We start from the raw sequence: 15,351 nt of genomic DNA, 5'->3' as shown, positions 1-15,351 counted from the left end.
AAAGAAGTGATTTCTGCACAATTAGAGCCTGTGACTTTGGAGAGGGGCTACAGAATTTGGGGTGTGGTAAATTGCAGTTCTAGGGACACACATTCTGTAGAAATTCTTCATTCCATCTTGACTTAATTAAACAGAAAAGGCTGAATCAGCTGATGCCTACGGTGGCAACTATAAATTGCACCGTGGAAATACAATGCTCCCTGGGGCAGGGTCCAAGGCAGAACTGATGTATCTGCTGTTCTCACTCGAATGACTTTACAAGATATTAGCAGAACTTAATAGGCTAATTACATCCCTTCACTGCACCTACCCTGGAATCAAGTTGTTCACCCTGCAACCCGATATGGGGTATTGTGAGAACAGGGAACAAGAAAATCAGTGTCTCCAAACCACAATCAACCCCTTCAGTGTCCATGGCTTTGTGATAGGTCTACAGTTGGGGTTTAATTCTTTCTTACATAATGTACTCTTGTATGGGGCTCGCTCCTATTTCTTGAGAGGGGAAATATATTATGCATATGATTCTATAATACATTATTTAAGATGTCACACAGAGGTCTTTGGTCACATAAAAATACATATGTTAAGAAAAAAGTGAGGTGGGGATGGCAGGGTATAAGGGGTATTTGTTTTATTTTTTAAGATTTTATTTATTGGGGTGCCTGGGTGGCTCAGGTGGTTAAGCATCTGCCTTCGGCTCAGGTCATGATCCCAGGATCCTGGGATCAAGCCCCACATCAGCTCCCCTCAGAGGGGAGTCTGCTTCTCCCTCTCCCTCTGCCCATCCCCCCACCACCTTGTTCATGCTTGCTCTGTCACTCTCTCAAATAAATAAATAAAATCTTTAAAAAAATTATTTATTTATTTATTCATGAGAGACACAGAGAGAGAGAGAGAGAGAGACAGAGACAGAGACAGAGACACAGGGAGAGAGAGAAGCAGGCTCCCTGCGGGGAGCCCAGTGTGGGGGCTCGATCCCAGGACCCCAGGATCACACCCTGAGCTGAAGGCAGACAATCGCAGAGCCATCCAGGCATCCCTCTGCCTGCCTACTGTTGTTGTTGTTCAAATTCAGCATTCCCCATAGTTTGTTCAAGGGAATATGAGTTAAAAATACATTCTGTAATAATATGTAATACATATTTTATACATGTAGTTATATATACATATAAAATGTTTACATATTCATTTTGAGTGTAATGGATTTTCATGGATAGCACTGCTTTTCATTTGTCACCCCACTACACAGGTCCAATGTCATTATATATTAATCGGGTGATGAAGGCAATGACTTTACCATCCTACCATCCGTGAAAATGTTATGCAGCATCCCTTTTTGAATTTGTGTTTCTTTTCTCAAGTATCACTGAAGACACTAGCCTACCTACCATGCCTTCCTTCTCTCTGATGTCTTCTCCATGACTTCTGAGTTTCTCCTCCATTGTCCATAATAATTTACCTTTTATGTTAAATCACCAAATACAAGCCAGAGCATTAGACCCCCAGCTTGGCATGTCATTCTCCTCCAAACCCCCCAACCCAAGCAACTTATGAAGGTATTCACAACCAGGATAGGTTTCTTTGGTAAAGGGGAAGAGTGGTAGGGACCAGATGTTAATGGCCCTTTGGCCAAAAAAAAAAAAAAAAAAAAAAAAGGCCAGTTCTTCAGTAGAGAGCACTGAGGCAGTTACAAATAAGCACTGAAGTCAGGATCTGAGAAAGAACCTCTTAATAGATAGATACTTCCAAAGTTGGTGTGAACTATCATGTAATCTTAAAATGTGATGTGGATGTTGTCACTGAGGCTGGATAAGCATTTGACAGCAATACAGTAAGTGGATAGTGCAGCAGAGGAACACTAACCTGCTCAGCTGACCTTTCAGAACCCTTTGAGCCCTGATCCTCATGAGTCACCCAAGGCTTCTCACAGAGGTTCCCTAAAAGTCACCTCCCCTGTTTGATTTACCACTTAGACACCAAAGGAAAGCAGTACTATCTACATATACAAAAGTGAGAGTGAGAGAGAGAGAGAATCTAAGGCCACTGACTTGTCCACAGTCTCACAGCTCATAAATGGCAGAGATGGAATTTAAATGTCATGGTCTTTCCACTATTGCTCACGTGGTTATTTTAGCTAGGATGGCAAGTAGGTTCCAAGCATGGGGGCCAACTCTTTAGTTAGTAGTGTCTGCCATGTTGAAAAGGAGGGCCTTTATGTTCGAGAGAAATGAGTGCCAAGGTTGATCAGCAATTCCTCACGTAGACACAGGAAAGAGGGGTTTCAGGAGAATTGATAAAAAATTGTCAAACTGCTGCACTTCCCATGAGTAATAGAATGGTTCTAGCTACCACTTACTGTCCATGCTACAACAGCTACTTGATAGACAACATATTTTTTATTGCTCACAGCAGCTCCCTCACTTAGAATATGACCCCCATTTTTGCAGGTGAAGAAAGGGTAGCTCAGAGAGTTTACATTACTCATCCAAGATTACATGATAAGTAACTGCTGGAGCTGGGGTACAACCAGAGATAGTGAGGTGCAATCTTAGTTTATATCTCAATGCTTATATTTTACTTCTCCACAGAAGAGAGAAGAATGTCCTCACGTACCTGGGGGTCTGGGATGTGGTTCATATTGGGCTGCAGCGAGTTTAATTTTTTTCCTATATTTGAAAATCATGTATATTTTCCTCCCAACTCTATAATATAGCCATGTCTCTTTTAAATGTAAAAGTAAAGTTCCACATGTGTTATATGGAATAAATCTGTTGTTCTAGTAAGGTGAGTCACACTTATCCTGATGGTACAGATCCATCAGTCAGATATTCCTGTTGAGAAGCATGGTTATATCCCACCATCCCACTCACTTGAGATTTTTAGCCAACTTGCACTCTTCGGAGGCAGAATGTTTAATGACAAGGCTTCCTGCCTTGCTGTTTAGCATTAGTCAATGCTCATTCACTGCCATTATTTCCTTTAATTTGGATTCACACAGATAGAAACCTAGGTCCCATTTATCCATTCTATAACCAAGGAAGCAAGGACATGGCATTAGGGACCTGAGCTAAATCCCCCAGCCACAAGGACTGGCTTAAACTCAAATCTCCTGGGTCTTTCTCTCAACCTGAAGAGAAATGTACAGGGAAAGAAATGTACTAGTTAGTGGAAGGGAAAGAGTCTACAAAGTAAGAGAGGCCAAAGAGTGGTCAGCTATTGATCGTAACAGATAAATTGTCATGAGAGGGTTTTGCTGTTGTTGTTGTTTTGTTTTGTTTTATAATTGCATAGAGGACAGGGGTATTCAATTTGAGGCAAAAAGCAGTTTGTTCCATTTCAGCTCTAGAACTGAAACTATCCTCTCTTGCCGGGGTCATACATGACCCAGCTGGAATTCAGTCCCAGGCCATTGGGTTTGATGCCAGCGTCTCTTCTCTCCCTCACCCAGTCCCAGACTGAGGGATGATCAGTGTACACCAATCATGAGAATCCGGTTCCCTTATCACGGTTTCTGTTAAGGTGGGGATGAGTCAGAATGGTCAGTGAGACCTAACGGGATCCTACTATCAGGGCCTTCAGAAAAATTTGCTTCCCTAGTAAAAGACTGTAAATACCCTTCAGAGACTCAGACCTCTGAATCTATATCCTGAGGACAGTAACAGGATCTATAGGGTTGCTGTGAAGGTTTAGTGAGTTGAGGCACACAAAACTCCAAGTACAGTGGTCTGGCACATAGTGATTATTGGACCGACTGTCAAAAAACATTGAACAAATGATTAGTAAGTGTCCAGTTGTAGGAAGGGCTAGAAGGGGAGAAACTGATGTTAAACAGAGGGTATTAAATGATGAATCGTTGTTTTCAACTACCATTAAACCATCGTGATGTACTGCTGATGGTCGATTCCACTTAAGGCAAAATGTGAGAAACCAGGATGAGCCTTTAAATGCTTTATTCTCTATTATTCTCAAGGAGCCTCCTGAAGTAGGTACAGTGATTCTCCCTATTGCATAGACGGGGCCCCCCAGAGCCACAGAGAGCTGATGTAGCTATCCTGTGGTCCCCGACTATGATGAGGAGCTAGAACTCCAGTTCACGTTTACCTGACCCCAGAAGTGATATTCAAAATACTTCAGGAGTGGATGCCTGGGTGGCTCAGCGGTTGAGCGTCTGCCCTTGGCTCAGGGCGTGATCCCAGTCCAGGGATCAAGTCCCACGTCAGGCTCCCTGCAGGGAGCCTGCTTCTCCCTCTGCCTGTGTCTCTGCCTCTCTCTGTGTGTCTCATGAATAAATAAATAAATAATAACTTTATAAAAAAAACTTCACGAGGAACAAATCTTGGCTAATCAGAACAGGGCATTGACCAGGAGGGATCCTGGAGGCCACTGATAAATGACCCAGTGCAGCAGTACCCATAGGTGACAACTAAGCAGAGGCCCTGTCTGACTCAAGGCTCCCGTGGGCAGCAGCAGAACCAACCGTGAGGCTGCCTGTGAGTCATTGGGAGGAAGAACATTTTGAAAATCAGGTCTGAACGTGAAATGAATCCTTTACGTGGCAACGGGTGTCCCATCTCTGAAGTATTGTGAGGCTAGGAAGACAATTTCTTGTTGGGGAGGTTGTGGAACAAATTCTGTCTTTGGGTGGAGGTAGGACTTGATTTCTAAGCTGCACTTTACCTTTACTATCCTACGCCTTGGTGATAAATAGCCTTTGGTTGTTTTTTTTTTTTTAAGACTTATTTATTTATTCATGAGACACACACACACACACACACACACACAGAGAGAGAGGCAGAGACACACAGGCAGAGGGAGAAGCAGGCTCCATGCAGGGAGCCCGACGAGGGACTTGATCCCGAGTCTCTATGATCAGGCCCTGGGCTGAAGGTGGCGCTAAACCACTGAGCCACCTGGGCTGCCCCTTTAGTTGTTTTACATGAATCTGGAAAATAGCAACAGGGCTTCCCTTCCTTGGCCGCCCCTGTCCTCCCAAGCATTGTAACAGGAGCTTTTCATAGTCGTTCAGCTGTATCACATATGATATTATTAAGTCCATTTTACAAATGAGAAAAATAAGTCTCAGAAAAAGTATGCCAATCCATTGTCTGCAGAGTGAGTACCGTGGACTCCTAATCTGTAGGCTCTTATTCTGATATCCAGAAGAGCTAGTGTGCCCCATTCTCTACCATTTCCAGCCTCATTTTCATACCACGCACTGTGCATGCTCTACTCTTATCTCCAAACTGATAACAAATTCAAGTATGTCCCCTTTGCTGGACTGGCTTTGTATTTTCACTCAACTACAAATAGGAAGTTAGGTTGAGCTGAAGTATTTGCTTGAACTTGATTTGCTGATCTGGCCTCGGCTCCCCTCTCTTACTGCTTCTTGAACTACTCTCCCCCTTTCTCGCATGTTCCAACTGCAAAGGCCACTGTGCTGCTTGGACAGAACAGACTTCGACCTTAGAGCTACTTGTCCGGCAAGTCTGGGTTCAGATGCTGCCTACCAGCTAGGTCTTCTCTGAGCACCATGCTAATGCATAAGGTAGCCTGCCTTCCCCCCAGATGCGTACTCTCTTAGGATCCCTGCTGATTGCCCAGGAAGCACTAAAGGCAATCTGTAACTAACATGGTTATTTAGGTGCTTGGTTCCTTGTTCACTGTCTGTCTCTTCAACTAAGCCGTGAGCTCTGCAAGTACAAAAAAAAACCCCATGTTTTTATTTTTCAAAGCTCTATTCAAGAACTGTGTGCCTGGCACACAAATAAGTGACTAAACCTGAAAGAATGAAGCTTCAGCTTTGTACTCAAATGTGTGTAGGTAAAGTAAAATTAAATTTGGACCAAGTCACAGGTTGCATAATTAATGAAGCTCTTCAACTTACAGAAATTACCAGAAGCACAACGCAGGCTAGTTAAATGTCAACCTGGAAACGAGCAGTTCTCTGCCTTTTTCACTGGGTTTTCACAAATAGGTGGTCTTGTGTAAGAAGCACAGTCACAAAGCTGCTTTCGAAACTGCCTGATGCCTAATACAAAGAAGGCAAATTCTCCTGTTTTCGCAATGTGTTATTCATGCTCATTCATTATTTGGTAGCTCGGGAGCAGGTGCTGAGTAGAACATATCAACCTAATACCCTCATTACTGCACTGCCGTTTTGTTTTTGAGGCTCAAGTGGCCCTTCTGCTGTGGGAGTGAGAGAAAGAGAACATTTACAAGGCTTATGATCTGCTGAAGAGAAGATTTACCCAAACAAAAAGTAAGGTCATTTTCTTAACCATTCTACAGAAAATGGTGGCCTGAAACCAAATTCTTGATCCCACTGCAACAGCAAAAATTATCAATAGGTTGAAAAGAAGAAAGCCAAGTGGAATGTACACAGTACAAGCAATCAGCTAATCTATCATTTTTTAGACTTACAATTTTCTCATACTGGACACACTGCTTTGGTAAACTGAAGAAGATTTAACTTCCCTTATAGATGCCTAAAAGCAAAACCAAACACCTTGGACCAGAGAAATGTTATAAGAAAGCCACAGATATGTGAAATATCTTACCAAATCTGAAACATAAAAGACCATCTGTGGACTACATAAAATAGTTTATTATATGCTAAAGCCAATGGATTTGACTTGTTGAATATTCTCTTGGGTTACACTAATTTTGCAGGCAATTTTAACAAGTTTTCTTTTCTTTTTTTTTTTTTTTTAATGCTGGCCTCCCATGCCATAATATATTCAAAGCAGCACGTCAATAGTGAGGACAGAAGCTGTTCTGAGTAGCACCTTCTACACATGAAGATTAAAGTCTTAGCAGCGAAGAAAACTATACAAGCATACTGTATTAGTTTACCGGGGCTGCTGTAACAAACTACTACAAACCAAGGGCCTTAAAAAAACCCAGAAATATGTTATCTCATAGTTCTGGAGAGTGCAAGTCCAAAATCAAGGTTTCAGTAGGACCATGCTTCCTCAAAACCTATAGGTGAGAACTCTTCCTTGCTTCTCCCTACCTTCTGTTGGTTTGCTGGCAACCTTGGGCCTTCCTTGGCTTAGAAATGCACCACTCCAGTCCTCTATCCTGACATGGTGTTTTCCCCTGTGTCCTTCACATCATCCTCTCTCTGTGCCCAAATATCCTCTTTTGATAAGAGTACCAGTTACATTGGACTAGGGCCACCATAATGAATCAGTTTTACTTGATTACCTCTGTGAAGACTCTTTCCTAATAAGGTCACATTCTGAGATATTTGGACTCAGGCTTTCAACATATCTTTTTGGGAAACATGCAATTTAGCCCGTACCAACTAAAAATACGTATCTATCTAAACCAGTGTTTGTTGCTGTTGGGTGAACAGCAGTAAATAGCTCATCTGATCTTGAGGGTACCTATTATTTTCATATGAGGAAAAATAAGGGAGCCTTTATTAAGAGCAGGGACTTTGAATCAGGTTATCCTACTTCTGAATCTGGCCTTAGTACACGAACTACATGATATTAGGCAAATTACTCAACCCTGTCATAGTACCATTGACTATCAAATTAGGCAGTGCATACAAAATGCTTATTACCACGGTGGCCACTGGCATATGCACAATAAATGATAGCTCTTCTTAAGTCATTAAAAAGATAATATATGTACTTTGTAGTATAAATTAAATGGTTAAAAAATGCTGGTGAACGGAAAGCAGTAGGCACCTTTAGGAATTAGAAAAACATCTCTCCAGATGACTCACTCCCACTCTCACAGGCTTCAGAAAGCTGGGGGTGTCACTGAGTTGGCAAGTTCATTCAACTGTCACTCAATGATCACTGACTAAACTGATTAGCTGCAGAAAGATCGTATTTTTTTCCTATGCATTATCATCTCAGGAAAATGAAATGTGACTTTCAAGACAGTATGGTGTATGTGAGTCAGACAGAAGGTGAAATGTCAGCCAGGAGAGCTCTGCCTGTAACAAACTAAAGACCTTGGTTGAAATGAATAATTTTGGTTCACAGCTCAACTGCAAATAAGACCTTAATTGGTCAGTGTGCTAACAGCTGTTTTTCACACCTCATGTCTCATGCTTTTTAGATAGTACATTTTGGTCACACAGCCTTCTTGGAGAGAAATGGGTGTGTGGTAGAGAGCAAAGAAACACTGAGATCACACTTTGAAGAACATCCTATCAGAGTTAAGGGGAAATCATTCTAGACTCTTAGGTGTAAAAAAAAAAAAATCTATCTTGGTCATTTAGTCAAACCTCCTTGAGGGAATTTTGAGGTTATGTTTTTTTTTTTAATTTTTTTTTTATTTACGATAGTCACACAGAGAGAGAGAGAGAGAGAGAGAGAGAGAGGCAGAGACTCAGGCCGAGGAAGAAGCAGGCTCCATGCACTGGGAGCCCGATGTGGGATTCGATCCCGGGTCTCCAGGATCGCGCCCTGGGCCAAAGGCAGGCGCTAAACCACTGCACCACCCAGGGATCCCCTGAGGTTATGTTTAAGGTCATAGAGGAAATTGGTGTCAACATCTGGTGTAGTACAACTTCTTTAGAGGAAGTATGGTGGACAGACTTATGGTGACCTACATGATCCCACTTCCTGGTGTCTTGTATCATCCCCAGTCCCTGAATGTGGGCTGGTTGTATAGCTTGCTTTTTTTTTTTTTTTTTTTTGGTTTTATTTACTTACTCATGAGAGACACAGAGAGAGAGGCAGACATAGGCAGAGGGAAAAGCTGGTTCCCTGCAAGGAGCCTGATGTGGGACTCGATCCCAGGAACCAGGGATCATGACCTGAGCCAAAGGCAGACACTCAACTATTGAGCCACCCAGGTGCCCCATATAGCTTGCTTCTAACCAACATTATGTAACAAAGCTGATGAGATGTCATTCCTGTGATTGTGTTCTATTATGTAATGGTTATTCAGTGATACATACTCTTGCCTGTCTAGCACAATCACTCTAGAATCTTGCTCTTGTCAGTGAATTTGAGAAAAGGAGCTAATATGAGTCCTATAGCCTCAAGGAAATTAATTCTGTCAATATCCTGCCTGACCTTGGAAGTTGACCTTTGCCCAGGCCAGCCTGCTGAAGAAAACCCAGTTCTGGCCAGCACCTTGAATGCAGCCTTGCAGAGAACCCAGTCAAAATGTGCCAAGACTCCCAACCCAAAGAAACTATGGGATAACTGTAACTATGTGTTATTTTAAGTCACTTTGTGGTCATTTCTTACACAGGATAAAAAACTAACAGCATGGAAGAAAGGCAGCACAGAGCTCCACACGCTTGTGGGCACACTATAGGAATGTATGGATTAAATTTATAAAGTTGCCGAAGACAACATTACCCACGGTAACCTTTGCCTTTACGTTCACCCAAGGATCACATGTCTATATTGTCCTCATTCATTTGTTCAGCTATTGATTTATTCAGCAACCACTCTGGGTTAGATTATATGCTGGGATTCAGAACCTAAGTGAGGTGTAGTCTCCATCTGTAAGGGCTTAAGTTTAGGAGGGAGAGATGGCACTTTATAAAGAATCTTGTAACCCAGGGGTTACAAATTCGAAGCATGATTATAACCATTGTGAAGATGCAGATGAGTGTGTACATGCATGTGGCAGGATAGACCCACAGCCACTTATTTTATTTATACTACATGCCACAGGATTAAGATCTTTCTGATATGAATGTTGAAATGTTTTACTTGGCTCCCTTTAATGCCATGATATCATTAATTCTGAACAGCAAGGCACTTGTCCGTCCTTTCACCACTGCAGTCCAGCATCGAGACACTGTCTGGCAAAGAGGTGCTCAAGAAACAATTTGTGAATGAATATTTATAGTAGAGGCATTATCTCTAAGATTATTCTTCACCATTGAAATGCTGATTTCTAGAAGAATGATAGCAGCTTCTCGCAAGTAGCTACTTCAGTCCAAAGGCAAGTGTGGGAAAACCAGTTCCTATGTGTCTCTTCCCGGAGGCTCCGAGATGAACCAGAGTGTCAGTTACTGGTTCCTGTGATCATAGCAAAGAAGTCAAAAGTGATGAGTAAAAACACTGGCCTGTCTATTTTGGGCAATCAGACATTTTCTTTTATTCCTGCTTCAATACATCTGTAATCTGCTGGAGATGAAATGTTTGCAACTCTGCTGTATTGCAGTTATCTCTACAAATTGCCTCATTAGAGTTTCATCTCATTCCTATAGGATTTGGAAAGCATGAGAGTGGGGGTAATTCTTATAAAGAGGAAAAAAAAACATCAACACTCCCTCACAAATGGTATTTTGATCCAGGATGACTTCCTCTTTCACTGTCCCATACAATTGGCTTCATTAGCGCAAATTTGTAATTGAGGCTTCTTTAACATCTGACTAGGGAGTGAATACAAATTTGTCTTTGGGCTCTAATCATTATTTTCCATCACATTAGTCACTGGAGAGACTGTGGCAATCAACAAATCAAACAGTACTATCCCCACAGGAAGGATTGTAACGAGTTTCATTTTCCTTGTTTTCTTAATAAAAACAAATAATCACTGTGTCTACATTTTAAAATCTTTGCTCACTGATTTAATGTAAGTTAAGGGGAATACTGAACCAGAATCTGGCCATAATTTGGAAGCTAATGCTGATTTTCAAGCTGTCCTCGTAGAAAAACGTTTTGACTTCTTGCTAATAAGAAAAGTGTCTAACTGCACAATTCAAAATTAATGGTTATTGTGCAATCCTGTGTCTTCCACAACAACTGCAGGAAAGGAAGTTTCTAAAAGTGAGGACATGTAGCTAAATACTCTACATATTGAGGAAAACTACCAAACACTAAAGTCTGTAGACTTAAAAAGAGTCCACAAAATAAAACAAAACTCTCTTCATATCTCACTTAGAATTTGTGAGAGAAACGGGATTTATGGTATTTAAAAAAAAAAAAACTGATAGCAGACGTGGCTGGCGGAAAGTCAACGTGAGGCAAAAATTCAAAACAGACCGTTCTATGGACTACGGGTTGATTAACGAGCGCTTCCTTCAGAATACGGTTCTTCTTACACAGACTGGACTCTTCGTTCTGCTCTGGTTCTTAAAATCCTTTTTAAATCCTCTGAACTCTCAAGAAACATTGTTTTTTGTCGCCCCAAACCATCATCTTGTCTGAAGTAGCTCAGGCGCTCTCCCACCCTGAGCTTTGAGTTGTTCCTGTCCTCAGTCGGCTGCCTATGGGCCACCTTCGTCTGTGGAGCCAGAGGACGTGCCCAAAGGCAATGGCCAGGCCTCACCTCGTCCCCTGCCCGCCCGGGAGCCACAGCCGTGCTGACCACCCCTCTGTGGAGGTGGTGACCTCTGCCCTGCCTTCAGTGACGCCTCCCCTACTCTCAGCCAGGCGACCCTGGGCCGGTTCCCTCACCTTCCCCAGCCAGCTTCCTTGGCTGTAGATGGAGAGCCGGCCCCGGGCTCCTGGGCGGGAGCAGACTGAATGAAAGAAAGCACCGGAGGGTGCTCCGCGGGCCCTGCTGCCCAGGAAGCCCTCGGTAGGTGGCAGCCCCCCAGGCTACGGCTCCACACGCATTTGCCGAGGCCTGTGGAGAATTCTGAATCTTCTACCAGGTCCAGAGACATAATGTTGTTTTTGGAACAACGTTTTCCTGAAATTAGGAAGTCGCATATTTGACCCAAGAGGATAGATGGTCTTTCCTTGTCTTCGGCAGCTACTGAATTTCGTAGACTCTGCTTTCTTCACTCACGACATAGTAATTCAGAACTAAGGATGTGTCTTATTATCCAATTTTCTAAGTAGCTAAAAGATGTTTTATCTTAGATTCCATCAAATCTAGCATGAGTTTTTGGATTTTCTTGAAGAAAGTTTTTATTTTTTATTTTTTATTTTTTGTTATTTTTTTTGAGAGAGAGAGAGAGAGAGCATGCACTAGTGGAGGGGCAGAGAGAGAGAGAGCCAGAGAGGGAGACTATTAAGCTAAGCGTGGAGCCTGATGCAGGGCTCGATCTCATCACTCTGAGATCACGACCTGAGCTGAAACCAAGAGTCAGACACTTATCTGACTGAGCCACCAAAGCGCCCCTGAAGAAAGATTTTTTAAAAAAGAGAATTACTCAAAAGCTTCCTCTTCTTCTATGTTGCTCTTCACCATTTTAACTCTGCCCCCTGAGCCCGAGCCTCCGAGTGCCATCATTATTATCCTTTTAACGCTGCAGACAAAAGAACACCACTTATTTTACTGTGTCCATGTGTTTTAAGCCACTTGACACTGTCTCAATTTGATATTGGGTACTCTGGAGGCAGAAAGCCATAATTATCAGAGCACTCTCCCAATCAACCTGTTTATTTGGTCAGTAGTATCTTGAAAAGCCTTAATGATGTTGATACAAGCCCTGTTTTTTTCCAGAACATTTATTTGCCTGTTGCCCAAGCATAATTATTAATAGCGACTTCTTTCATTCTCAGGAGTTCCCTGATTTGGATGATGAATTATATGGTTACTCCATGTGAACACCAAGGTAGGTCTGAAATTCTTGGCTTTCATGCCTTATATTTTAATTTTGTCTCATTTGTAAACCTGGCTTTTAGTCAATCATTTGTATGGTTCAGGCATGTGAGGTTGCTGCATCCTTGTTCTACGGTGAAAAGCAAAACACACAAGGCCCTAACTCATGAGGTTTCCATCGTGGTAGAGTGGCAGATAGTAATTAAGTAATTACACGTTAACAATGTCACAGGTCCTCAGGAGAGGTACAAAGAGCCACAGTCGCCTATACAATATAACACATGAGAGGCTCAGTGGGGCCTTATAGGCAACAGAAATACACCTGGGTTATTTTCTGACCCTGAGAGGAGCTCCTCTCATTTTTTAACAACATGGTCAGAATGTCACTGAGTTTGCCTTGCATTCACCTTACTGCAGTGAGGAGACACTTTGGTTCAAAGAGGCTCTTCTGAGGATGGGCATGGAGTAATGACTGAGTGTGTGAAGGCCCAGAGGGAGAAAGTTAATCATTGGTTTCTTGTACAAGTGGCAGAATGATGAGAGCAACAAAGAGCAAGGGAGGAAGTAATGAACAGCAACGTTTGGTGTTTGTAAGTTCCTTAGGGCACAAATTGTGTTGACTTTTCTGTTTTGTTTTGTTTTCAGGAATTCTCCTGAATTCCTTTTGGAATGCATTTCTAAACATAGGGCAGAAATGCTTAGAGTATCTTGACTTGTGATGACAGAGAAAATGAAGCTCAGAGAAAGACGACACAGACCCCAGATTCAAACAGGGAAAGAAGAAAGTTGAAAGGCCCTTGTAGCCATGCTGGCTTCTCATTGTACCTGTCTCCTTTCTAAGATCTAGGATGTTAGCAACCCAAGCAGGCTGTGGGTTGGCAATCTTGGGTAGGATGAATGAGCATGAATACCCCGAGAGAGACACCATAGACTACAAATAGGCAAGTTTTTCCTTAGAAAGAACTGGGGTTGGGATGGGGGCAGAACATTAGTATGGGAGAAAGACTGCTTGGGAACAGGGTTCTCAGTTACTGACAAAACACCAGGTGTGTTCATTTGCTTCCAAGCTCATACATGATGAACTGGTCTGCTTTCTATTCACCTGTTGCCTGAAGAGCACATTTCCAACACAAGTAGGTCCTCCAAAAGACAGGAAATTAAAAAATGACTGAAAGTATACAGGATCAAGATTACACACAGATTGTTCCATAGTACCTACACAGAGAATCTATAAATTATGATGCTACATCTTCATCCACAGGCTCTGTACTCATCTACATATATTTTAGATAAATGTCAACTTAGTGGTTGGAAAATATCTTATTTGGCCAGAATTTTACTACACTGTAAAGATGTAAACATACTTAAAAACCTAGCAAATTCTTCAAAGATTAGAAATAAGACAGCAGCAGAGTCATATGTGTTGATTTTCACTCAATGATGCATACTTAATGCATAAATTTCATATGTGTAATGAATGCAAGTTGTTGTAGTAGTCAGAGCTCTGACTTTGGGTTCAGAAAGACCTACGTTTAAATCCTGGCAATGCCATTTGTCAGTGATTTGTCCTTTCAAATCTTTGAGCCACAATTTCATCATCTGTATAATGGAGATCCTATAATGAAATGTGGTATCTTCCTTGAGTTCTGAGAATTTAATAAGATAGTATAGAATAGCACATAGTAATATCTGGCATATGTACAAAGTCATCAGTAAATTGTAGTTGCATTGATGGTGATTAGATTCAAAATTCTTATAAATGATCGATCATATAGCTGTGGGTTTATTTCTGGGTTTTCCATTCAGTTCCATTATATTTGTGTCTGTTTTTATGTCAGTACCATCCTGTTTTGATTATTACAGCTTTGCAATATAACTTGAAGTCTGGAATTCTGATAATTACAGTTTTGTTTTTCTTTTTTCAAAATTGCTTTGGCTATTCAGGATCTTTTCTGGTTTCATGCAAATTTTAGAATTATTTGTTATAGCTCTGTAAAAAATGCTGTTGGCATCTTGATAGAGATTGCATTAAATCTGTAGATTGCTCTGGGTAGCATAGACATTTTAATAATATTTGTTCTTCTGACCCATGAACATGGAATGTTTTTTCATTTCTTCGAATCATCTTCAATTTCTTTTATCAGTGTTTTGTAGTTTTCAGAGTATAGGTCTTTCACCTCTTTGGTTAACTTTATTCCTAGATATTTCATTGTTTTTGTCACAATTATAAATGGAACTTTTTTCTTAATTTCACTTTCTGCCTCCTCATTATTAGTGTACAGAAATGCAACAGATTTCTATATATCGATTCTATATCCTGTGACTTTACTGAATTCATTTATTGATTCTAGTAGTTTTTTGGTGGAGTCTTTAGGATTTTGTGTGTGTAGTACCATGTCATCTGCAAACAGTGAAAGTTTTACTTCTTCCTCACCAATTTGGATGCCTTTTATTTCTTTTTGTTGCCTGCTAGGTGAAGCTTGGACTTCTAGTACTATGAAAGAGATGGAGCTAGAGAGTATAATGCTAAGTAAAATAAGTCAGAGAAAGACAAATACCATATGATTTCTCTCATAGGCAGAATTTAAGAAACAAGACAACAAGCAAAGGGAAAAAAAGAGAGAAACAAACCAAGACATAGACTCTTAACCATAGAGAAATAAACAGATGGTTACCAGAGGAGAGGTGGGTGGGGGAATGTGTGAAATAAGTGAAAGGCATTAAGGAGGGTATTTGTTATAATGAGCACTGGGGAATATTTAGAATTGTTGAATCACTATCTCATACACCTGAAACTAATATAAGACTATATGTTAAGTATACTGGAATTAAAATAAAAATTTTAATAAATATTATCATGAATAACCT

The 15,351-nt window shown here is 41.3% G+C and overlaps 1 protein-coding gene across 3 annotated transcripts in view; it reads right to left on the bottom strand.

The window, feature by feature from the left end:
- STK32A (serine/threonine kinase 32A) overlaps positions 1–15,351 on the bottom strand; it is a 130,330-nt gene that overhangs the window by 48,719 nt on the left and 66,260 nt on the right. The window lies entirely within an intron of this gene.

This window comes from Vulpes vulpes, chromosome 2 (assembly GCF_048418805.1).
Source record: "Vulpes vulpes isolate BD-2025 chromosome 2, VulVul3, whole genome shotgun sequence".
In the NCBI taxonomy this organism is placed as follows: Eukaryota; Metazoa; Chordata; class Mammalia; order Carnivora; family Canidae; genus Vulpes; species Vulpes vulpes.
This window is presented reverse-complemented; position numbering and strand designations above follow the sequence as displayed.